The 26,692-nt window shown below is 41.3% G+C and overlaps 1 protein-coding gene across 8 annotated transcripts in view; it reads left to right on the forward strand.

Annotated features, from left to right (window-relative positions):
* Window positions 1-10,522: 10,522 nt before the first annotated feature.
* Window positions 10,523-26,692, forward strand: part of GPBP1 (GC-rich promoter binding protein 1) — a 42,722-nt gene continuing 26,552 nt past the window's right edge. For 4 of the 8 annotated variants that reach the window (XR_005255258.1, XR_005255259.1, XR_005255264.1 and 1 more), the window contains exons 1-3: window positions 10,523-10,783; window positions 10,904-11,956; window positions 12,751-12,818. The gene's annotated coding sequence lies outside the window, so the exon portion shown is untranslated. The remainder of the gene's footprint in view (window positions 10,784-10,903; window positions 11,957-12,750; window positions 12,819-26,692) is intronic. The other 4 variants (XR_005255260.1, XR_005255262.1, XR_005255265.1 and 1 more) reach the window with 1 other exon arrangement.

Here is a 26,692-nt window from a genome sequence, read left to right on the forward strand (position 1 = left end):
GATTAAGATAAAGGGTAAGGATGGTGAGTTACTGGGCTAGAATTGTTCTTAATGGAAATGGAAAGGAACAGGGATGTGATTGCACCACTGCTTTCTCAGTTTTTCTCCAGGAACAGGGGTTAGAACCTGAAATGCTTATAAAATGTAGCTTGGAAACAAAATCTTGTACTTTGGTGGAGTTGGTGTGGAGCTTCTTCTGGAGCCCAGTGCTTTAACGAGTGTTTTTCTGCCCTCTGCCCTGCCTCCCTGAATAGAAAGGCAAGGTGAGATTTCTTTTTCTACTTTACAAGGACTCAGAATTAGACATGGCAGAAGAAAATATACCTATGCATATACAGAGCAAATCAAATAATTGCATCAATGCAGATGCAGTTTTCCTTAGCTGCTGTGCCTTTTAAAACCCATGGAGTTCTGTATTTCCAGCGTCTTTTCTCTTGAACTGGAATCAAGAAGATGGGACAAAAATCTGCCTAAACTCTACGTTATGAAGCAATGGAGGATAATACATTATATATATGTTTTGGCTGTATTTTATCACGTGATTTAATACCAAACAAAAAATTGTTTCAATTAATTGAAACAGTAAAGAAAGTAGAAACAACTAAAATTAATTATAAAAAACATGGAACAAAAAAACCCGAAACAAAAAAAATCCCAAACAATGCAATGAAACTGAGCAGTTATAGATGGGGAATTTTAAGACAGAGGGCAGAAGCTCTAGAAAAAAAATCTCTTGATCTGTAGCATTTTTTTTCCTTCACTCCCAAAGAAGGGTAAAATTTAGTCTTCTGCTTCCTGCACTCTTAGTCTGTGCTGTCATGAACATATCCAAGAGACACATGATAATCAGAGATTACCATAAGCATGTTTGAAGTCTTAGTTTGTGTCTAGGTGGTGAGGATATGGTGCTACTTTTTTACTTCAGTCCACATTCTTCCAGGAAACCATTGCCCAAAGCCCTAGAGTAATGGCCTCAAATAGCCCTTTCTGTAGGCGTAAGAAAAAAGAGCAAAGCCTTCTTGTTCAAGAAATGGAGCTGGTCTTAAGACCTTTCTTTGACTGTATCTGTGCTAGTAAATTAAATATGCTCAGGGATGTTTGCTTGACATTAAAACCACCAAGAAGCACAGAACTTCTGTCCAGAACACAGAACTTATGTCCAGACTTGCATGCATCTCTGCAGCCAAAACCTCTACTTCTGTCAGAGACCACCTGTTGTAGGTGGACAGTTGAACTCAGTAATCTGAAGGGTAATGTAAAAGGAAGGCTGCTGGCCACGAAACACACGGGAACCTCCTAATAGTTTGATGTTAAGGATGGCAATGTCACAGCAGTGTTCAACTTACTGGAAAAGAAATATTATGAAAATACAAGCCACGATCTCCCACCAATCTATACTCTTTGAGCTTTTGGAGGGGAGGATGAAAGGAACCCCATCTGTGTATTAGGCATATAGCGATACACATTTAGTGTATTAGTAATACACTAATCACATTTCTTGTGCAGATGCCATCAATTTGAAGATTTTATTTCAACAGAGAATGGATGTGCAAAGAAAGTTTAAAATCTCCTGGTTGTTTGTATGGTTTAACTCAGTTGGCATCTAAATGCTGTGCAACTGCCTGCTTGTTTTCCCCAGGTAGGGAGAAAAATCAGGGAAAAAAAAGTAAACTTTTAGATGGAGATAAGCACAGTTTAATAATTGAAACAAAATAAAATATAATTATACAAATTATAATGATATCAATAATATCTTCATCCTCAACAACAATAATAATTAAACAGAGAGAGAGAGAGAGAGGAATAAAATCCTAGAAAGGCAAGAGATGCTCAGATGGAGTTGCTCACCACCCAGTGACAGATGTCCAGCCTGTCATCCTGCAGCAACAATCAGTACCTCCCAGCCAGCTCCCCCCAGTTCACATCCCGGCCATGTCGGTCTGTGTGTGGAACATCCCTTTGGCCAGGCTGGGTCAGCTCTTCGGGCCATGCTCCCCCAGTCTCTGGGGCACCTGATGAATGCAGAGCACAGGACACTGAAATGTCCTTTGCTATGGAAAGTATTTAATAATAATAATAAAAAATACAAATAGCAAAAAACAATTAACAACAATTTAATTTTAGTGGCGAGCAAAGCAGCTTACTTTTGGTGAAGCTTACAAAACCAGAAAGATTTATAGCAAGGTGTTTTATCCAGACTTACAGATATATGACTTACGCATGCAAATAATTACAGCACTGTTAATTACACAAGAGATGTGCATAAGAGGCGGTATAATGTGAATACTTTAATTTAGGAATTTTTACAGAGGTCATATAAGGAAGGTTTCCTAACAGGGATCTACCTTAGGCTGCAACCTTCAGCCCTCCTTAGATTTTAACACCTCTGGAATGGATAATCCTGGTGTGAAGGAAATGAGCCCTATGCTCCATTAAAGGCACACCTTTCCCAGGAAGGTCTTCTTGCTTAGAGAAAGCATCTTTCTGATTGTCTTCAGGCTGAAATGGGACGGCTCTTGCAATATAACTGAAAACAACTGTTACTCAGCTATGCAAAGAAAAACAGATGATCAAGTACCTCCTCCGTATGCCCCACTGTTGGTCAAGGAGGAAGTTTTTAACGAAAAGGTAGGCATGTCATTCCATTATAAACAATTGACAGCCTAATAAGAAACAGTTTCTCCTCAGTATTGCACATTGCTAGTTTTCATTTTATAACACTGGCATATGTGTCACATGTTATGAAGGAAAAAACCCACTGTGTTTTTTGGTGTCTCTCAAAGTATTTTAAATGCATACACAATAGCCATCATAATAAAAACCAGTATTTTCAAGAAACTTGTATTTACTTATTAAAGATATGCTATTAGCCTTTCTGGCAACATTGCTACAGTGTAGTAAGATATTTTCATTTTGGGAGAACTGGGGGGGGGAGTATTTCCTAAACAGGAGGCTTGGTACTTGTGTTTTGAGGGTGTTTTGTCTATTCCCTTTGAGCCAATTTGTAATAATTACAGAATTGCAGAAGCCTTTATGCTGGAAAAAACCTCTGAGATCATAGGATACAACCTTTGATCACCTTGACAATTAGAGCTAAGTTCCATGTCCAGGAATTTCTTGAACACCTCCCAACTTGGTGTTGCTCAGGCAGGAGCTACCTTTCCTAGACCCATGCCAGCTGGGCCTGATCCCTTGGCTGTCCTGTGTGTGCTGTATGATGACACTTTAGATGATCTCCTCTATGACCTTGCTGGGCATCAAGGTCAGGCTGAGAGGCCTTTAGTTCCCTGGATCCTCCTTCTGTCCCTTCTTATGGATGAGCATCACATTTGGCAACCTACAGTCAACTGGAACCTCCCCAGTTAGCCAGGATTGATGATAAGTGATAGAGAATGGCTTAGCAATCTCTTCTGCCAGCTCCCTCAGTACCCTAAATGTACAAGTTCACAGCAAGTGTCATCACTGTCTTTCAAAGAGTTCACAAAGATACACATACTTTCAAAAACTTTGTACTGTGCACATTGATGGGCAAAACTTGTAGAAAATCCTCACAAAACCAGTTTTCATCACTTCACTTGGATATGCAAAGTTTCTAAATTAATCTTGTAATTAAAAAATGGGGGAAACAAAAAAAAATCTGGCACAAGTTGGTGCCAATACAGATTTTGTAAAGAAAAAAGGGCTAAAGCAAATAAAATTGGCTATGAAACGAAACAGTATTAAACTGAGATCTGCTTATACTTAGGAATGTGGAAGATCCTAATATCATGCCAGTTATCTAGTCTCTTTATTTCAAATTTAATATGCTCTATGTTCACAAGTTAGCAAGGCTAATTTTAGAAAAAACACAGAAATTTTAGTTTATAGAGATGAGTAGGCTAGAGAGAAGCATCCAATTAGTCACTTGGTATTGAATGTTTAGTTCATAATTCCTTCAACATAATTCTTTTTTTATCTAAACAGTTTCTTGTCATTAACAGTTACTATTTTAAGGATTTTTAAAAAATTTAGAACTGTGAATATTCACTTGATGTTACTTCATGGGTGGCAGAAGTTGAGTACATCTAGAATTCAGATATATAATATTTTGGAGAAGACGTATACCATGACTTTGTCCTTCAACAGAAGAAATGTAGGCAGTGTTCATCTGGGACATATTTGAAGAACAGTTGCACCCTTTTAACCTCTATTTATTATCTCTTATAACAAGGAAGGAATACTACTTAATGGAGATAAACCATTCAATTGGCTTCAAATAGCCCTTAGCTTCAGTGTTTATGGAATGTGTTATTGGAGATGGATGCTTTTACTGTTGAAGGGGAAAAAAACTACTAATCAGGCTATTTTCAATTACAATATATGTGAAAAACTTGAAAGAGAGAAGCTGTTCTTTTAAAAGCTTGGTTCTAAAAGAGTTTTTATCCCTAATTAGAAAAGCATGGCCTCCCCGTTTTTTGTCCTGGCTCTTCACTAGTGTCACCAAGATACTGATTACTTGAGATAGGAACAGACATTATCTTGAGAGAGGTAAAATGATCAATTTATTTCAATAATATAGGTCAAATTTATGTAATTCAAAATTAATACTGAGGTATTACTTCAAAATATGGACTGTTAACTACAGCTTTATAGAAGTCTTTGCCCAAAATTCTGCTCCTGTCAAAGCCAGTGGTAATTTTAGTATAAACGCTCTTCAGAAATAAAGGACTCAATAAGCACTTGTGTTTTAATTTCCAGACCTGTCCGGTACTTGCTTATTATATTAAATACATTGGATGCAGAGATGCTCAGAACTCTTGCAAAATCAAATAACTAGAGTTTATACATAATATAATGCAAATAATAACAGCCAATTATTTAATACAGTCAAATCCCATTGTCTTATTTATGTAGACAGACTCACTGAAATCTGGAATAAATTGGTAAAGTCACCTTACTTGTCTTACCTGGAAGGTATAATACATAAAAATAGACAAGCCCAGATACTTTACACTAGTGTTCATCATGTTATTGCAAATGATAATGACTAGATGTTGTTGTGCACTTTTTTATCCTACTTCCTACTTCATTCTTTTAATTTTGCTACTTAAAATATAAGTGAACATGCAGCTGAAAGATATTTAAAACTTTGCAGTAAGGATGGTTCATTATAACTGTGTTTGTATTGAGGAACTCTCACTGTGTTTAGGAGCTAATTGTACAAATAATCATTTGCTGAGAACACACATTAGAATTGGTGTTTTTATTATTAGTATTAGGTGGCCATTTGCTTTCTAGTTTTTAAATATTGGGCTCCCTGCATCAGAAGCTTTCTGGATCAAATCTGTGTTAATCAGATTTAAACCTCTTACATGGAAATCTGGAACAGATTATCTTGAGTGCCATAGTGCAATCACATGGCATATGCAGGATAGCCAAGGGATCTGACACCAGCATGGTGTCAGAAAAAGTAGATCCTGCTTGGCCAACCTGATCTCCTTCTATGACCAGCTGACTTGCTTAGTGGATGAAGGAAAGGCTGTGGATGTTGTCTACCTAGACTTTAGTAAAGCCTTTCATACTGTCTCCAATGCCATTCTCCTAGAAAAGCTGGCAGCCCATGGCTTGGACAAGAGCTCTGTTCACTGGGTAAAATCTGCCTGGATGGCTGGGCCCAGAGAGTGGTGGTGAGTGGACTTACATCCAGCTGGTGGCCGGTCATGAGTGGGGTTCCCTAGGGCTCAGTACTGGGGACATTTCTGTTTAATATCTTAATCAATGTCTTTGACGAGTGGATTGAACATGTATCCTCAGTGTTGCAGACAACACCAAGTTCGGTGTAAGTGTTGATCTGTTGGAGGGCAGGAAGGGAGGGATCTGGACAGGCTGCATGATGGGCTGAGGCCAGTGGCGTGGGGTTCACCAAGACCTGGGTTGTTGGTTCATAGCTGGGCCAGGTGGCAGAGCACTGCCCTGCCTTTCCTGCTCATGGTTTCAGGTTTGGCATCAGGCTGTACAAACAGCGAAAGGACAGAGTGAATACTCCCACACCCTTCCTGGGAATCCTTGCTTTTGCAGCACAGGCAAATAGAAGGACAAACAACTTCAAGGATGAGGAGAAAGGAGATTTCACTGCAGTCAAGACTATGATGAATCTTGAATTCTTGAACCTAGAAAAACATTGCTGGTGTTAGAAACCGGAACTGGGGTTTAACTACTCAGAGTTGAGCTGAAGATTAATGTTTCAGAGCTTCTGAATTGTTGCAGAGCTTCTGTCAGGTTAAAGATGAAATTATAATGTGCTTTTTCTACTTTATTTTCTCCGTTGTTGATTTTTAGCCAAGTTTCTGGTAATTGTTGCTTTCTAGTGATTTCTATCAAGTTATGAAAAATAATTTACTTTGGCCACATATACATGCCTGTAAAATACATTAAAAACTTACAGTTTGAGACAATTTTTGTCAAAAGTCAGTGCAAAATCTCAGTTTCTACAATAACTTAAAACTTGTGGAGGAAACTTCCAAAAAAAAATCCAGAATCAAATGCAGGTGCTACTTGCCAGCGTTCTTTCTAACTATATCTAAATATAATTTTGTAAATTTACTTTTTAACCTAATTATTTGAAAAAACAATTTTGATTGCGTTGGTAAAAGGATTTCAAAATTGCAAAATGCTGATTTAGGCATTTAGATCCCAGGCAGTAAGAATCTACCCATCACTTTTCTCTCAAAACTGCACACGCGGAATAACTGCAGACCTCCAGGGTATTTCTCGTGCGCTTGTACACCGAAGCATCTGTCGATTTAGTGCAGATTCTGATATTTTGTTTTACTAATCGGTCGTTATTGGTTTTTACTGGCCTCGGGTCCCTCCGGTGCCACTGCGCTGCGGAGCGCCCGCTCTGTCATGCAGTTGCCATCACAGAAACATGGTGGGACGACTCACATAGCTGGAGTACTGCACTGGATGGCTACAAGCTCTTCAGAAGAGACAGGAAAGGAAGAAGAGGTGGAGGGGTGGCCCTTTATATAAAGCAGACTTTTGATGCAATAAAAATTGAAACTAAGGAAGATGGAGTTGAATGTCTATGGGTAAGAATTAAGGGGAAGGCCAACAAGGCTGACACCCTACTGGGAGTCTGTTATCGCCCACCCAACCAGGAAGAAGAGGTAGATGACTTATTCTACAAGCAGCTAGGTAATGCTTCAGGATCATCAGCCCTTGTTCTTGTGGGTGACTTCAACCTACCAGACATCTGCTGGGAACTTAATACAGCAGAAAAGAGGCAGTCCAGGAAATTCTTAGAGTGTATGGAGGACAACTTTTTGTCGCAGCTGGTGGGTGAACCCACCAGGGGAGGGACTATGTTAGATCTGCTGTTTGCAAATAGAGATGGGCTGGTGGGAGATGTGGTGGTTGGAGGTCACTTGGGGCAAAGCGATCATGAAATAATAGAGTTCTCAATATTTGGTGAAGTCAGGAGGAGCACCAGTAAGACTCTTACCATGGACTTCCAGAGGGCAGACTTTGGCCTGTTTAGGAGACTTATTCAGAGTGTCCCTTGGGAAGCAGCCCTTAAAAACAAAGGAGTTCAGGAAAGATGGGCATGCCTCAAAACAGAGATCTTGAGGGCACAGGAGCAGACTGTCCCTGTGTGCTGAAAGATAAGTAAACGTGGTAAACGTCCAGCCTGGCTGGGCAAGGAGGTTTTGGAGGAACTCAGGAATAAAAAGAGGATGTATCAGCTTTGGAAGGAGGGTCAGGTCTCTAAGGAAGCATTCAAGAGGGCTGCTAGAGCATTCAGGAAAAAAAATAGGGAGGCCAAAGCTCAGTTCAAACTTAGAATGGCAACTTCTGTAAAGGATAACAAAAAATGTTTTTACAAATATATTAATGCTAGAAGGAAGGGTAAGATCACCTTTGTCCTTTATTGGACAAGGAGGGAACTTAGTATCTACAGATGAGGAGAAGGCCGAAGTGCTTAATGCCTACTTTGCCTCAGTTTTTAGTGGGAAGATGACTTGCCTTCAAGACACCCACCTGCCAGGGCTGGTTGATGGTGTCAGGGAGCAGAATGGTCCCCTCATTATCCAAGAGGAGGCAGTCAAAGAACTACTGAAATGCTTGGATGTTCATAAATCTATGGGACCAGATGGGATCCACCCCAGGCTAAGGAGAGAGCTGGCAGATGAGCTTGCAAAGCCACTCTCCAGCATTTACCAACAGTCCTGGCTCACTGGAGAGGTTCCGGATGACTGGAAGCTGGCCAATGTGACACCCATTCACAAAAGGGGTGCAAAGGAGGATCCTGGTAATTACAGACCAGTCAGCCTGACCTCAGTGGCAGGCAAAATAATGGAACAGTTTATATTGAGTGTCATCACACAGAATTTACAGGATGGCCAGGGTATCAGACCCAGTCAGCCTGGGTTTAGGAGGGGTAGGTGATGTTTAACCAACCTGGTCACCTTTTATGACCAGGTAACCCGCCTAGTGGATGCAGGGAAGGCTGTAGATGTTGTTTATTTGGATTTCAGCAAGGCCTTTGACACTGTCTCCCACTGCACACTCCTAGATAAGCTGGCAGCCCGTGGCTTGGACAGGAGCACTCTGTGCTGGGTTAGGAACTGGCTGGATGGCCGAGCCCAGAGAGTGGTGGTGAATGGTGCTGCATCCAGCTGAAGGCCAGTCACCAGTGGTGTCCCTCAGGGGTCTGTGCTGGGACCAGTTCTGTTTAATATTTTTATTGATGACATGGATGAGGGTTTAGAGTCTTTCAGTAGTAAATTTGCAGATGACACTGAGCTGGGAGCGTGTGTCGATCTGTTAGAGGGACGGAGGGCTTTGCAGAGGGACTTGGAACGGTTGGATGGATGGGCGGGATCTAATGGGATGAAGTTCAATAAGTCCAAGGGCCGAGTCCTGCACTTTGGCCACAATAACCCCCTTCAACTTTATAGGCTGGGGACGGTGTGGCTGGACAGTGCTCAGGTGGAAAGGGACCTGGGAGTGCTGGTTGACAGTCGGCTGAACACGAGCCAGCAGTGAGCCCAGGTGGCCAAGAAGGCCAATGGCATCCTGGCCAGTATGAGGAATAGTGTGGCCAGCAGGAGCAGGGAGGTCACCCTTCCCCTGTACTCAGCACTGGTGAGGCCACACCTTGAGTGCTGTGTCCAGTTCTGGGCCCCTCAGTTTGGGAAGGACGTTGAGACGCTTGAGTGCGTCCAGAGGAGAGCGAGGCTGGTGAGGGGCTTGGAACACAAGCCGTATGAAGAACAACTGAGGGAGCTGGGGTTGTTTAGCCTGGAGAAAAGGAGACTCAGAGGTGACCTTATCACTCTCTTCAACTTCCTGAAGGGTGGCTCTGGTGAGCTGGGGGTCGGTCTCCTTCTCCGGGCAACAGCAGACAGAACAAGAGGACACAGTCTCAAGCTGCGCCAAGGGAGATACAGGCTAGAATTAAGGAGGAAGTTTTTCACAGAAAGAGTGTCAAATACTGGAATGGTCTGCCCAGGGTGGTGGTGGAGTCACCGTCCCTGGATGTGTTTAAAAAAAGACTGGATGTGGCACTTGGTGCCATGATCTAGTTGAGGTGTTGGAACATGGGTTGGACTCGATGACCTTAAAGGTCTCTTCCAACCTAGAAATTCTGTGATTCTGTGATTCTGTCCGCGGCAGCGGGCACCGCGGGACCTGCGCTTCCCGGTGCCCGCGGCGCCCAGCTTCCTCACGGCGGGGATCTCAGCGGCACACACCAGCCTGACCGAGGGCCGCGCTGGGCGGGCGCTCTGGCTCGCACACGCGCCGTACGGGCGTTCCCGCCAGGGCCCGACTCTCGGTCCGAGCGCCCCGCGCGTGCGCGGGCGGGGCTGCGCCGCTGCTCGGTTAATGACGGCGGCGCCGGGGTCTCCCGCCGCGAGGGCGGAGCGCGCTCTGGGGATTCCCCGTCCGCGCGGAACGTTCGGGATGGTTCCCGTGACGTCACGGGGGCGGTACCGGGGAGCCACGCCCGCTCCTCCCCGGGCTCCCGCGCGTGGGGGGGGGGGGGGGGGGGGGGCTCTCGTGGAACTTGCGCGTGCGCGAGCGTTTGGGGAGCACTGCGGCGCGGAACGGCGCCATTTTGAGAGAGCGAAGAGAGCGCGTGGTGTGCGCGCGCGCGGGGCGGAGGGGAAGGGGCGCTCGGAACAGCCCGGGACAGCCCCGGGAAAGGGCACGGAACGGACTCACAGCAGCCGGGCCGCCACCCTCCTTCCCCCGCCGTGCTGCCCGCACCGCCTTCGGCCACGGCAGGGAGAGCCGCCCCTGGCGGCGGAGGCGGGGCGGCCCCCAGGAGGAGCCTCAGCGGGAGGTCGTGGACCCCGAGAGCCGGGGTTCTGTACGTGCGCACACCCCGGTGCGGCTGGTGTGTGTCCCCCCACCCCTGGAAAGGAAGCATGCCCCGGGCCACGCTGGGGCTCCCCCGGCGGCTCCTGGCGCCCGTCCGGGAAATGTCCCTGGCGCAGGTCAGCGCTTCCCGCCCAGGTGCCTTCTGTACATCTGTTCAGCTTTGCCAATAAAACAAGACATGACCCTTTCGTTCCCCGTTTTTCCCCTGCTCCTTCCTCCCAGCCCCCACTGCCCGTGGCTTCCCCCACTCTGTTTTTCTCCCGGGGCTGAGCGGCAGGAGGAGGTTTCCGCTGATAGGCTGCGCCCTCCGTCAAACACTCCTGCCGCCCTCTCGGCGCCTGGAGTGGAGGTGTAACCCAGGCTTCCGCTCTCGGGCTCGGCTCCCCGACTGCATCCGTGTGTGCGCTTTAGGATCCAGGTTTCTGTTTGTTTCTGTTTTTAAGATTCAGGCGTTTGGGTTTTGTTTGTTTTGTGTTTGTCGAACGCCAGTCCGGATTTCATAAGGGAAAACCGATTTTTCTGGTTCTTTTTACCTTAGGTTGCTTGAACGATAGAGTCAGTCCTGGATGTTTGCAGCCTTTTGCTTCAGCTGGCACAGAAGAAAAAAGGTGGACACTGACCTGCAGCAGTTGCTTCCTGTGAAAGGGAAGGAATATCGGACACTGTTCTGGGATAATTTCTGCGTGCTTTGTCCTGAAAAGGCCTCTCAAACAAGCAGTAGATGTCTGGGAAGAGAACTGAGGAAATCGTGAGGTTTCTTCTTCTAACAGTGTCGAGCACATCACCCTTGGATTCTTTTGTCCGCATGGCATGGATACATAGCTAAATTTATGAAGTTCTGAGTACTTCAGCTGCCAAAATAAAGTGCTTTTCTCTTTTTACATACTCTTTTTCTTCTCGGCAACATTCTTTCTGAGTCAGAGGCTTAACCAGGCTTAACTTGTTAACTGGCTCCAGGTTAAATGTGACCTGAGTCACTGTGGGGTCCTTGCTGAAAAGTTTAATGGCAGATTTTTTTTTCCCCCCCTTATTTCATTTTTTAGATTTGCTGGCATAGTCTGCTCTCATTTTGCAGCGAGACCGATTTTATAAATGAAGAATTTAATAGATGTTTGTTTATACTTTTTTTTTTGTATTTTAATTAATATTTTCATTGAAAAATGTTGCCCATAAGCAGTATGGAGGCACCCAGATAACTGTTTACAAATGCCTCTGCTACCGGAAGGTAGGAAATGTTCTTCAGTTCATATGTGAAATTTGGGGTTTTGACATCGCAGTTTGTGGAGTAAAACCTGTATTTATTTCACTTGGAGCTGATGCTGCATATAGTGATACCTACATGGAATAGACAAGAGAAGAAACTGTCAGAGAAAAGACAAGGTTTTTAAGACAGACATTGGCAGACTTTGTAAATAGCCCTGCAGAATCTGTAAGTGAGAAGGATGGGTAGCTGATTTCTGTGGGGTCAAATCTATGTCAAACTGCCACGAATGTAGTATCAACGGGAACTCGGGATATTATCTCAAGGAAAACAAACTGGAAAAATACAAATCACGCAGTGCTAGCACCTTGTGCGGTCCTCTTGGATTAGGTAAGTGTTGTAGTGTTCATAAAACAATTTACACTTGAAAAAACATTTTATTGGCAGAACAGTTAAACCTGTAATTTTTACTGGTTAGAGGTTCTTTGGTGGGTTTTTTGTTCTTGTTTTTTTTTTTTTTGAGAATGTTTAATGTTGAAGCTTGTTAATTTTTACTTGCTGGCTTTTATAATTAATGGAATAATTACTCAAGAATTTTAAGAATACAGGTACAAGGAGAAACATGTAGATAAGAGTGTGATTTTTATGTGAGATTAAAAAGTAGCTATATCTAGACTAAATCTACAAGGAATTTAGCCTTCATGTTAATGTAATCTCAACAGTGAATGTTATATCCTTTTGACCAAGTCTTCTGAACAGCTTGCATATGTCATTCCTTCCATTTGTGTTAGATGTGTTTGTAGCATCAGGGTAGTAATAATATAGAGGGGTTTTTACTCTTTTTTTTTTTCCTTTCCACTATTCTTTGTCACATACGAAAGCCAGAGGGTTTTCTTAACCAGAAATCATTTTACTATCTGTGCATACTAGCTTTTTTCTTTGTTGATATTATAAGATTGATCTCAGTGTATTTTTCTGTTCTGTAATGGGAATGAATTAGGCTGACTGGTCTGCAAATGTAGCACTTCAAAAAGCTCCTTCTCCTTGGAATGATTCAAAATTAAATCTGGTGGTGAACTGGTTTATCTTCCTTGCTGTTTTTAGATATATTTTATTTTTCTTCATCCCACAGATATTAAATATTTTTAATATTGGCATTAATGTATCTATGATAATTTTTGTAGGTTTGCATTCAACAGAACTGCTACTGCCTGAAAGAAAATTAAGATGGACAGAGCAACTTAATTCAAAAGTTAGTGGTAATTTTATTGAAGTTCGCTATCCCCTACCCCACTCAGATGATTCATAAGGCTTTGAATAAATTAAAGCATTATTGGGTAGACTTTAAACAGAGCCTCTGGTAGAGGTTACACATTTACCTCAGTTGTCACCTTCTAAAATACTTTATTGAGAGCTTCTACAATACTGAAGGAGTATTAGCAGCTGTGAACTAATGAAAAAAAGGTTTTCTCTAAGGGCAGTGCAGAGATATTTGGGAAGATTACATGTGTTAAAACATTGTAGAAAAAGAGGGGTTGAGCATGTGAAACTGCATTTAAAAATTACTGCGGTGTATTTTAACTCCTGTAGCTTGTTATTTTGACCACAAATGAAGGACTTGCATCTACATAAATTTTGTAAATTCGCAGTCTCACTAAAGTTCTTATCTGTATGTTGTTAGTATCTAAAAGTTCAGCTAGCTTCAATTTTCTCCTTTGGATGGTCTTGCTGCTTTGTTATTTTAACTTCTGTTTCAGTTTTGCTGTTTTGAAGATATGGAAACTATGGAACATGGGTACGGGTCTGTCGCTGTAATCTCTGGCTATGGCTTGTGGCTCTTCTGTATTGAGTCTAGGTGAGGCTGGGATTCACTGGTGAGCTGAGCCACTTGTTAAAGAACCAAATCAATAGAAAAGAACGATCTTGTATATTCCTTTACTTATATGAATACGGTTTTTTGAAAGCATTTGGTAGATGGAGAGTTCTGGTGTGAGTGGCCATTTCATTTAATTGTTGTCTATTGCATGTGCATGAGAGTAATAGAAATATTCACGTCTTAACTCACAGAAAAAGTGACGTGTTGCTTGTTTTTCTAAGCTATTAATTTTCAGTGCTGAGATACTTGTATTTCTTTTCAAGATGCTCTCCCTGAAATCAAGGAGCTAATCCCTCACTTACTATTTTGGGTGACATGTTTTTCTAGACTCTTCTCTTTCTGGAAGTTTTGAGGAGTTTGCTTTTTAGCTTCATTAAATTAATTCTGTTTTTACACCTCTCTGTTTGCTGGCAGGATAATTCTGCTATTCCTTTCACAGTAGTTAGACTTGGGAAGTTGTAGTGTGCCTCAGTTAAGGGGAAAGGAGAACCCAAGATTCATAAATGCTTGTGTATGAAAGGGACAACAAAAGGTGGAGGGTCCACAGAAGATCACCAGGTTTTATATGTAAATTGCACACTTGGCATTGAAATGGGTATGTCAGTCCCTGGCCTACTATATAAGCACACAGCTTACGTAGTAGAAATGGGGTAGAAGGGAAGAGATGAATTAAGGAGAGGGAGAGAGAGAAAAAGGAAAAAGGGGGAAAAAGAGATCACCAGCCCTGATTCCTAGTGTTGGTCTGGCTATGGGATGTCCTGGGGTGTACAGGCAGGGCTTGGTGGGGTTCTTTTTAGACAGTTTCCTTGCCCTGAAACTAAGGTTTTCATTTTTTGTGTAGATCAGTTATCTTGTGTGGTCTATTCTTTGAGGCCTTTCTGGAAATGTCTTGGAGGGTTTTGGGGGATGTCTGGTGATCTCATTGTCCCCCTATTGCATTGGGCTTTGGTCAACAGTTCATGCTCACTTCTGTGCTGGTGCTGTCTTTTGTTTTTTGTGTCTCCGTGGACTAGAATGAGGATGTTTGTCCCAGAAGAGTGCTGTCCTACCTCTGCATGGCCCCTTCTCCAACCACATCCCATTTACCACAAACTGTTGGTTGGCTCTGCAGTTATTCAGCTATTGGTGTTTGAGATATAGCCCCTTATCTTCAGGGATTCTATGGAGTGTGTTTTTTTCCTATATGTGTACAGATGTGTTTGACAAGGATTCAGGAATGTTTTACAGCTGTGCCCTTGTACCCTAAACAAAATTCTCTACTGAGGAGAGGATGCCAAGTGTGCTGGTCCACTTTAATTTCTTCCATAGATTTTTGTTTTTCAAGTGCTTACAGTCTGTTAAATGCTTTGCAGACAACTATGAAGATAATGTCCTTGCTCCCAAGAGCTTATACTTTAAACCTTGATGTAAACATAGCTTTTGTAGTGGGATAACTGTCAGCAGGTTGTGTCTTTTACTGATGTATTTATTCTGGTAGGTTCATAAATGACTGGATAATTCTTCAGAATGCTGCAGGTTTCTCTACCGTGTGAAAAAACTGTTGGTGGAAACTTTTGAGAATAAGTGCCCCTTAATCCTGCAGCAAAGCTGAAACAGAATTACATCAGTAAAATGATAGAGGCAAATTGTGCAGATATTTAGTGTTGTACAAGTTAATGTACTTTGTGCTCCTTTTATTTTTATTCTGATGAGGTTATTCTGTTTAACTTGTGTGTATAGAACTGTTACAGTGACAGTTCATCAGTAATGTTTGAGGAAGTTGCTTTTCTTTTCTTTTTTTCTTTTTTTTTAGTAGGAATAAATTTTGTCCTGCAAAGAGAACTATTTGCAGACCTTATTATAAACAGACGTGAACAAAACTTGTCACGCTTTTTGTTTTGTTTTTTCTCACTCTATGTGTTGAAGTAACTGAACGTGGTACCTGATGATAATGCCTTTTGTGGTGCTATCAACTCTTCCACAGTCTCCTCCATTCATGTCTTGGGTAGACATAGCCAGGGAAACAGCTGGAATTAGAAGTTATCTGCTTTATATGTATGGGGCAAAACTTCTACCTTTATCAACTGCTACTTCCTTCTTGTGACAATTCCCAAGTGCTAAAGAATTCCTGGTGATTTCCTATATAACATATGCTGACTAGGGCAGTGATGTAATTCAACTCACGCTTTAGCTTTTGAATTAGAACCTTGTTACAGGGCAAGAAATAAGCATCTATGAGGCTTTTGCTAAATGGTCATTACCATTTAGTGCAATCATTACACACCGAAGTGTGTTAGACTCTCAAGGAGAAGAAGCCTGGCTGTAGTGAATTGAGGTTACTCAGTTGAACCTGGCTCAAAATGTGAAGTATTTCATGTTATGAAATAGCTTGCATTTTTAAAAAAAATACGTGTTTTGGTACAAAAACAGAAACTTTTTTTTTGTTAAAAAGTCATCATTATGTTACCAAAGGACATAGCAGCTTCATCTATATCTAAAACACTTCTTAAAAGATGTTTTGATTGTTGTGACATTTATATTTGATTCACAGAGATAATGTTAAAACCTGTTGCTTGTGAACCATAACTGTATATAGAAAAGGGGACTGTATGATAGAAAGCAGTGCTCATATTCTAGATTCTTATGCAGAGCACAGCATGCTTTAGTTGGTTTATTCATCCATAAGGAACTTGAGCACAAAGTAGAAATTAAGAAATTAATTTTGTTGAGTTTTCTGTATTTTTGCTAATCTCTGTAAGGGTAAGTATTAAATCTGTGGCTGTACTAAAGAATGAGTTGGCTTTAATTGGTTAAAAAACTGACCACTTTATTTTGACTCTGCATACTCCTCATACGTAAATGTCAGTGCTCAGATCTAGCAGAAAACCTTGCTCCGTACTTAGTGCTCTGCAGGAAACCTTTGTTTTTTCTACTTCTTTTTAAAACACAAGGCAAGAAGGTAAATTATAAATTGTATGGATATCTTCTTTTGTTCTTCTGTATTGTCCAGTGGTAGAATATACATGAGGACAGTTCTGTGTCGGTTGGTGGGGATATCAGAACTAAAACTAGAGGTTTTGCTTGCTCTGCAGTAGCGTGATTGAGAAATAAGAGGCTGCAGTTGAACTGTTTCAGAGTTTCTTGTTTAATTGGTGAGAGAGACCTTCAGAAGTTCAGCTCCCTTTCCTTTCTGTTGAAGGTATGAGTCTTAGGCAATAAATTTTAGAGAACCAAAAAACTTGAGGGAATTACCATACCCAAGCCTAATCTTTTTAAAAAATAGTTTTCTATTGAAATGCCACAAGGGGTGACATGATACTCTTTCCCTTCAGAGTATTAAAAGTAAGGATGTAAACTTATTCTGTTGTTATGGCTGTTCATTTACACCGAGGGGGAAAAAAGAAAGAATCTTCAGTTGAAGTGTTTGTCATGCTTTTGCAGCAATTTGTGATCAGTAGAAATGCTTCCAGTTTCAAAAACTCAGAAGGCTTGTGTAAGGGTTGAATATTATTTTCTGTTTTAGTGACATACAATTTTTGAATAGCAAAATAACTTGAAATTAGCTTATTTTGATTTGTTGGAACTACATGAATCACAGAATAGTAAGGAAGATATTGAATAAATTGTATCTTCAAAAGGGGAATGAAAATTGAGATTTATAGGTTTTAAATAAAAGTATTGTTTAGACCTTAGCAACTTGATTTCAAATTAGTGCTATTCTTAACTAGAGATAGCAGGGAGGGATAACAGAGAGGGATCCGCTATCACTGGGAATTTTTCTTTTCACAGAAGATGTGTTTTATGGCAGAAGAAAAAAACTTTTGGTGGCGTGGGTTATTTCGAAGATCTGCTTACTGTGAAAAAAGTCCTGAATGATCCTCTGTGTGAGGAAGGAGTATGTAGCCTGGTGGCCGAGTCTTGTGCACGTAGTTTATTTGCCTAATTTAGACCAATATTGGTAGTTTTCCTTTGGCTAATTATTAAGAGTTGAAGCAAAACTTGAAGCTGGCCCATGATGGGAGGACTGAAGGGCCAGTATTCTAACTACCTTGTTGGACCCTCTGAAGTTCATACATATGCTCTTGTTTGTCTTCTGATGGAATAAGAATTTGATATGTATGCTGGAGCTCATTATCAAGGAAACAAAGCAATATCAGCAAATTGAGACACTGCATATAACCTTTTCTTTCCATGCTCTCATAATAACGTTATTGTGTGCTTTAATTATCATGGCTTACAACCTTCTTGTATCCCATTTATAAATATTATGCTAAAAAGTTGTCAGGGTTTGGCGCTGGCCCAATGCCAGTGCCCCCATGAAAACCTATTCTCCCTGGTGTCGACTGTGAGATGCGATCAGAGACAGAGCAAAGCAGGCCTCCACTTGTAAACAAAGAGGAAAAAACTTTATTATTATAGGACTACAATAAAATGAACACACAGAGCAAAATGGAAACCTTTCAAACATTTCTCTTTCCCCCACTCAATTTCCCACATCAAACAAAACCTTAGATCTTTACCAGTCCATCACCCTTCAAATAATCAACTCAATCCATCTCCACCCTTCCAACAATCACCTCTCATTTCATCAAAGAGAGAAGAGTCCCTCTTGCGCCACAGGCTCCCCCTGGAAACACAGCCGAATTCAGTTGTGTTTCCCCATCACTCAGCAACCACCGTCGTGACTTCTTCCTTCCATGTTCAGTGCTCTCACCACTGCACATGGACCAGAGCTGCTTTTAGGGTTTCCCTTTTCAAGGATGCTTCACCCAGTTCCAGGAGAAAACGACAGTCTCTCACCTTTTCGGGACACTAGTCCCCCCCCAAATTTCACCCCCTGGGGCCGAGGGGTCTAGAGAGCACCATCACCTCACCACCTGTTGTCTCCGCTTACATCACTCCTTTGGCACCAAGCCATTGCCTCCCCCTAAAATGCAGTCTCTGTATTACAGGAAAGGTTCTGTCCATGGCCATACAAGAAAAGTTCAGCCAAAAGCCACTCCATCATCTCCTCCCATCTAGAATTCTTCTCAACTTCTCTCGGTCCTTCTTCAACCTTCACAGCTTTCATCACACTTGCGTATTTCCTCTTACTTTATCCCCGTCTCTTTTCTCCTTCAGCTCCCGGAGGATCAGCATTTGCAAGGTTTCCATCATCCCACAGAAGGGTTAAAATCACAGTCTCTACTCATCCAGAACTCCCATGCTGGCCCTGCCGGGCACTCTTCTCGCCGCCCCAGCTTCTCCTTCTCGGCCAGGCCAGTGCTATCAAATTTCAAGGTAGCACTGGCACCTCTCTCTCCCTCCTGAGAAAGGGGGGCTGCCCAATGCCTCTCCGAGTTCTTCCACCCTTCCATAATCTGTGGGGAACTCACTCTTGTCCTGCAGGGGCCAGGGGCCTTCACCTCCCTTCTCTGCCCAAGGCTCCGGCCTACCTCCCTCCGGCCTCGTGGCTTCTCCTCCCCCGCCCAGCCCGCAGCTGGGCAGGGGAGGTCTGACCTCTCCATCCACCGGAACCAAGAAAGAGTTCTCCTGGGATGTGGGGTTTCACCCCCGGATTGGGATGACCCCGAAAGATGGAAAAGTCCCTCCTCCAACCCGTGCCTTTGAAGAAAGACTCAGTAGTCTTCTGTTGTCTGGTCTCAAGGTTGTTTATTGTTGGTTACTACAAGAGTCTTCTCCCTGAACTGCTGTGGCCCGTTCAGCAGCTCAGACAAAGGCACTCTGCTCTTCCAGGGGGCTGGTGCCATCTTTTATATCACACATTACGTACTACATGTTTATGCTTTTTCTCCAATACCTACTATCAAAGACATGGAGGCTAGGAAGGAGAAAGAAAGAGGACAGGACACACCCAAGTCCCTCCATCTTAGATCTCCTGACCGCCATGTACAAAACTTGGACCCCTGCGTACAAGGCTTAAAACCCCCCTGTACAGCACTCAGAAATCATACTCTTTACTTTGTGACTACTTCTACTACAATATCTAAACTTTTGTGACTTCTTGTTCTTCCTGCAAAGTTGGTAAACTGTTCCATGGGTCAGATTCAAAGCCACAGGGGTTTCTGGCTGCATGCCAGGGTCTCAGATGCTTTTGACCTGGGTCTGGAACGTCCGAGAATGTCTGTGGGACATTCTGAGTTCCGACACTGGGAGTTCCTTGCTTTTAACCCCTGTGTTCTCAGAGGCGTATCTATATCCTCAATGGCCAAACCAGGTGCCAATATTCACATCTGAGCACCTATTGGTTTGACCACTACCACCTCCCAAAAACTCACTTCCTTTCAAACCACGACAAAAGTACATTGACAAAGTGAGGGTTGTAGTTACGATATTTTATGAAAATCCCTTTGCTAGGATTTTCTTCTTCTGAGAAGCTGAAGGGCCTCAGCTTCAAGTGTAAACAAATTGTTATCTGCTAGTGTGGAATGCAGCAGGTGCTTTCTTGGTTGGTCAATGTGAGATGTTTCTACTTGCTGACCAATCAAGGAGGCAGCAGCTCTCAGACTCTCTGGGAGTCACAGAACTTTATTATTCATTCCTTTCTATTCCTGTCTCACCTTCTAATGCATCTTTCTCTCTGTTCTTTGTAGTATAGTTCTAGTGTGGTCTTTTTAATATAATATATATCATAATATAATAAACCAGCCTTCTGAAACATGGAGTCAAGATTTCTCCTTCCCTTCACCAAATCCTGGCATCCCTGAAGACCACCGCATCAGAGGGTGGTTTGTCAGATGTGTGTAGGTGAGAAGTGAAGGGTCCCCTATGTAAGTTGTGGTGTGCTGTATTTACTGTGATAATAATCTGTGAGGCCTTAGATTAAAGCTCATAGGAATGTGTCAGATATGCATACATACTAATTTTAGATTCTCTTGGAAAATATAAATGTGTATATCATGTCAGTGCTTTTAACATTTATTCTGTTCGAGGTTTTCTCTGTGCAAATCAATGGACAGAACTTCTAAACTGGTCTTCAGGGAGCATCAAGAAATTTGTATCTCTTTTCTAATTTTTGTGAATTCATGGCTTGAACCTTTCCTCCCCTCCCTTTCCCCCATTGTTGCTAAATTTGAAATTCCATTCAGAAGCTTCAAGTATTCCTAGCCGTTTGAGTTTATATTGCCTTTTATTTTAATGGTCTCCTGACAATTTCTCAAGTTTCCAAGTGTCACAGAAACTGTTTCCTGAGAAATTATACAGACTACATGGAGAGAAAGCTGAAGTATAGAACCTGAAGATACAGAACTGTTTTCCTGTGGGTTTCCTTGTCTTCTAGTGATGTGTTCAGCTGACAGGGTTGTTTTGGTTTTTTTTTCCCAATTTTGGCTTTAGTTTAAAATTAGTTTTTCCTTCAAAACTCTGGTCAGCTCCATTTAAATAGGGTGTAGTTGTAGTATGGTAGGTCCATTCCAAAAGCACACAACTTTTAGCAGATTAAAATGCAGAAGTTTTGGCTATTTTACTATAATATTGGCTAGTTTTTTTGTTACTATAGTAATGTCACTCTTATCTGTTTCTTCATGTTAGAACATTATGAAAAAGCTGTTTTTATTTATTCTCACAGTTTAGACAGATAGTGTTACCAAATGTATCTTATCTATAGTAATGAAACCTATTTTAACTACTGAAGGTGAGTTTCTGAGCTAGAGAAATAATTTAATTTTGTTTGCTGGAAGAGACTTCCCTGAGGTTGGAGAGCTGTTCAATACCTGTGGAACTGTCTCTTCCACCTGAGTACTGGTTAGACAAGTTAAACAACGCCCTTAAAATTGGGTGGGGACCATCTCTGGTCTCATGTCCTTGTCATCTTCAAGTTCTGCTGTGCCTTTTTTCTCCACCCTCAGTGAAGAAAGAATCAGGTTAGGGAACACTTAAATAACATTGTAAATCCATGGGCCTTGACAGGATGGTTCCATGATGGGTGTTCCATTCTTCCATGTGTGCTGATGTTACTGCAAAGCCATCTTTGAGAGGTCTAATGGTCATTGGGAGGGGTTCTTGAGTAAGAGAAGAGAGCAAATATTAATGTTGTCATCAGGAAGGATGAGAAGGAGAATCCAGGGAGCTATAGGCCAGTCAGCCTCACTTCAGTCCATGGGAAGGCTGTACACCAGGTGATCCTGGAAACGTGTTTCCATACATGTGATGGGGAGGAAGGTGAGTGACAGCAGTCAGCATGGCTTTACAGAGGGCATGTCACATTTCAGCAAGCTAATAACCAGTGAGGCGACTACCTTGGTAGATGAACAGAGAGCAATGGATGGTATTTAGCTTGACCTCAGTAAGGCTTTTGACATTGTCTTCTGTGACATTGTCATGGGAAAGGTGACAAGTATGTGTGGAGAAGTGAGCAATGAGGTGTATCCAGAACTATATGAATGGTCAGGCACAGGTCCTCAGGGATGCAATCAGTGGCACAATGGCCGTTTGGAAGAAGCTGTTGCCGTGTACCCCAGGGTTCACTGCTGGAGCCCCTGCTACTGAACGTCTTCATTGAAGTCCTGGACAGTGGGGTAGAGTTTACCCTCAACAAGTTTGCAGATAATATAATATAATACAATACAATACAATACAAGGAGAACTGGCTGATACAAACACTTGATGTTTGGTCAGTGTGGAAGAATCTGTATAGAGGAGCCTCATGAAGCAAAGGGAAAGTGTGAATTTTTGGAATGGCAGCTTCATATGCCAGCTACAGAGAAGGACCTGGGGGTCCTGTTGAACAGCAAGCCAACCACGAGCCAGCAGTGTGTCCTTGTAAGGAGTAAAGTGAAAATCTCTCTGGGCAACATTAGGAAGAGTGTTGCGGGTGGGTCCGAGGGAGTTCAGCTTTGTCCTGTATGCAGCCTTGGTGAGGCCACATGTGGAGAACTGTGTCACCTTTCCAGGATGTGTGACACTGTTACAGGCTCCCTGATATAAGAAAGGGTGAGACTTGGAGGAGAGAGTTCAGTAAATGACTACAGAGATGATAAAGATACCACAGTATCTTTCCAATGGGCAGAGGCTGATACTTTGTTTGAAGTTCTATGGAAGTACAAGTTGGCCGTTAGTCTTTCAGAGTTATCTTTGGATGTTGTATTTTAATTTTTCAGAAGGTCCTTTCCAAATTTAAAATTAGTAAGCCATTAAACTCACGTCTCATGTAGAACTGTGTGAAGATGCAAATTATGAGAGAGGCTAAAGCCTCATAATACTTTTGGTGGGACTAGAGACTCTAGGTAGAAGAGAACTGAAATCCCAAATGCTTTGATTACATCTGCTTTCTCTGCCCTGCCATCTTGAAGTATTTCAGAAAGTGATTTCTTTTGTCCTGCTATCTATAAGCTCTCTTGTCCGGTTATACAGACAGTGCAGAGATTGCCTCCAGCTCAATTCTCACAACAGTCACCTTTCCGTTTCCTGTATTCTCCTCTTCCAGAGATGCTCTCTGACTATTTTTAGTGTTGTGTAAATCTTAGAGGGAGATTTTTTTTTTTAAATATTGTAAAGGTTTGATGAATACAATTAAATCTAGAAGAAATTCTGGGTAAAAGATTGTCTTTAAAAGGGACCACAAGTGATCAGGTGAATTACGTATTTATGTAACCAGTTTATTCTAGACCTCAGCAGCCTTTGTTTTTATGATACATTTAAAGCCAGATTAAATACTTTTGTCAAGGTATTTGTTATTCTACTGTGTTGTCAGAAGGAGTGCAGAAGATGTGATATGAGTTTCTACTGTGTGAAAGTAGTGCTTACACAGTAAATTTTCTACAGTTTGAGCTGGAGACTTTTTAATTTTATTTTAAGAGAAATTTATTTATTTTTATTTTTAATTTTATTTTTACTTGTAATTTATTTTTAGTTTAGTTTATTTTTTAGTTTATTTTTATTTTTAATTTTATTTATTTTAAAACTTTGTGCTAACTGTTTTCAGTGTTTTACGGATGCCTGGCATGGGAGAAAAATCGTCTAGGTCTCTCTTCATGTCTTATCCTTTTTCTTAACGTTAGGCAGCACAACTGCTTCCTAGTGTAGTGCTGCATTTAAGTAAGGTAGTACATACACACAAATCTGTCTGTAGTGGCTCTGCAGTTACCCTGTACTGAGTCTGGTATGTCACTGCAGTGTATTCCCATTTTTTAGTGTTATACAGAGATGAAGTCTGGAGTAACAGATGCCTACTGGGGTTCTGCACTGTGCCTGTGGTGCTGTTTGGCTTCACTAGTGGCTGGAAAGTAGTGCCACGTACTGCCAGTCTGCCCTCTTGGTGGAGTTGCCCCAGAGTCAAGGGCATGAAATCCACGACTAACATGGCTGTGGTGGCAGCTGTCTCAAATGTAGCGCAAATGGTTTGAGAATGAGCAAGCATTTTGTTCTGCCTGTGTCCTCTACCTCCCCCCTGTAAATAACTAGAGGAAAAAAAAAGCAAGTGTTAAAGTTAATTAATTTTTACTGCAAGAAGCTACAGAACTTTATTAAAATGCAACAAATTGTGTTTGTTAAAGCCAATTACACTGTTTCAGCTAGTTTGTTTATCTGGATCTCCTTGATTTGTGTATTATGAAAAGCTTTGCAAATGAAACTTAAATGTTAGTAAGTTTGCTTGTCCCAGTAATTGTGAATGGTTGTAGATAAGGTGAAAATTTTAATATTAAGATGAAGTTTGAGGAAGCACTTCGCTAAAGTAATCTGAAAGCAGGCTAATATGAAAGTTCATGAATAGAAGGGCATTCTCTGCTTTTATATTGTGTTGAATTCTATTTGTATTATTGCAGGAAAACCCCAGAATTTTAATTACATTTTAGTTGTAATGGGCGTTCTTTGTTAGTTTTTTAAACAATATATTTATTTCAAATAGCAGGGGAGAGAGAAAAAAAGTTGCTGGAGAGACATCACACTTGCATGTTTAGCACTGAAAATAGGGAAAAAATGGATTAACTTTTACAGTGTTTCTTTTGTGTAGTGCATCATCCTGCATATTAAACACTTTAGTTACAATTATTGGGGTCTGATTTAGAAGTGTATTACAAATCGACAGGTTCAAATATTTGTCTGAGTCTTAAAGCTATTTCAGAATATTGTTCTTTTGATCTTCAGGACCGTGTGTTTGTCCACCTTCAATCTACTGTGATTGATACCCTGTTATTCTGGTGGTGTTTTGGATTAACACCTCTCCTTTCTTGCTGAAATTTTCTCCTTTCTGTGTTAATTACCACTTTTTAAATACGTCTTATGTTTTCATTTTGTGAGGCAAAGTAAGCCACATAGTTTCCTTAGACTTTTCATGTCCCTGATCACTGAAATAGTTTCTTATTGAACCAAGTAAAATCTTGAATCCCTGTGTTATTGTTCTTAAGTGTGATTTCACTTGTTCTATGTGAATTTAAAAAGAAAGATATAGTAGTGTGAGGAAAATTGACTATAGTCTTTAATGTTTGATTTCTTAATCTAATTTGGTAAGCACTAGGTAAAGCAATGGTACTTGTTTAGCTTAATTTTTGTTCTTTTTGCAAGTTTGGGTGTTGACCCTAGGTGTTGTTTCTTAGCCTTTTCCCGGAAGTCCTGACTCCTGATTCATGCAGTAGCTTTCTGATTCCCTTTTCATAGCATGTTACTTATTTTTATAAGATGGAGACTATACATCAGTTTTTCCCAGATGCTATGCAGATACCACAAATTCATTTAGAACATAGGGTTTCCTACTGGTTGGCAACTGGTGAGAAGCAGTTTCTGTCACAAAAGCACCTTATTGCCTCAATAATAAAAAAAGCACAGCCCAACCTTTTCTGTGTGTCGGTTTAGTGTATTTGGTCCAGTGTTCTTATTTCAGCTGCAAATGTGGCTCAAAGTAGATGACTGAGTAATATTTATGACAAATCTCTTCACTGTACATCATCTGGAACCAGCTGTTCATTATTCCTTGGCAGTCACTACCTTATTATTGGTGAAGTATGTTGAAGATCATACTTCACAAAACTTCAGAATTAAATTTTATTTAATTGAGTATTGGATTAATTACTGCATGTTACTTAAAGCAAAATTCTTTACAGACTTCTTTCAGATGCTCCCCTCAAGATGTAAAACTTAAGAACAGGATTTCTTACTTTGCATTAAACTATTCTGTTACCCACAACACTGCAACACATTATGGGCTATAGAAGACTTTTGTTTCTGAGGTCACGGAGGTCACTACACTTTACTTGAATTGCTCACAAGAGGCTATTGCTGAGATAAGACAATAATTTGACCAGTCTGACTAAAGACTTTTAAATGTATTTGAGTATTAATAGTATGAGGATAGCAGTATTTCAGTATCTTTTTCTTATATTTCTAGAATTGTGCAGCTCTACTTCAGTAGCTCAGAGTCTTAGCCAAGTTAGCTTTTGCCACAGTTGGATTGAAGAATGGCAGATCTGTGCTAATAGGGAATGGTGGCTTAAACATTCATGATGAATTTTGGGTCTGCTCTTTTGTTACCAGGAGAGTTTCTGAAAGCCCTGGAATTGTGTTTGAATCTGTGGTGTTTGCCTCACTAAGTTTACTTCTGATAGCTGTGTTAATGCTGGGAGTGCATCAGCTGCTTTATTAGTGTTACTGAACAGTGTTTGTGTGGTGTGTATGCAAGAGAAAACTTCCTAGTAGATTTATAGTTTCATGTCAGTGTAATAAAAGCAATTTTATGCTACTGACGTTCATTCTATTCAAATACTTTAAATATTGTTTCTGTTTAATTTAAAAGTAGTAGATAGTATGTATGCAACATGAATAATGGTTGCAAATGCTTTCGTGGACACAGAATGCAGATACATCTCTGACTCTTTGGATAGCTCAGGTACGGGACCTGAATAACAGGGAAAGAAGGTAGAAAGAACCTTTTTAGTGTTAGAATGTGTTGCAGGAGAATTTGCTAGTTGTCGGTCCAACTAAAGGTGGAAAACAAGCAAGAAACACACTAGTGTTTGCAGCCAAGCTGATCACAAAGGGCTTAGGCTTAGTAAATCCTGCCTGTGGCAGTAGAGGTGCCTTGCTGACATCCCATTCTTATGTTTTGTGATCTGTTTTCAGTTTATCAAAAATACCTTCCTGAGAATGAAGAGTATCTTAGAGCTATGACATATGTGTCAGATCATTTGAACAGAGATCATGCTTATAATAATTTTTTTTTTTATATATGGGGCAAACTTGTTGGCAACATCAGAAAGCTAACAGCTGTAAGAATGTTTATCAAACCTGTTAAAATATGGAACTAGTAACTTTAAACTGGGTAGGCTATGTCCTCTAAT

The sequence above is a fragment of the Motacilla alba genome, chromosome Z (assembly GCF_015832195.1).
Source record: "Motacilla alba alba isolate MOTALB_02 chromosome Z, Motacilla_alba_V1.0_pri, whole genome shotgun sequence".
Classification (NCBI taxonomy): Eukaryota; Metazoa; Chordata; class Aves; order Passeriformes; family Motacillidae; genus Motacilla; species Motacilla alba.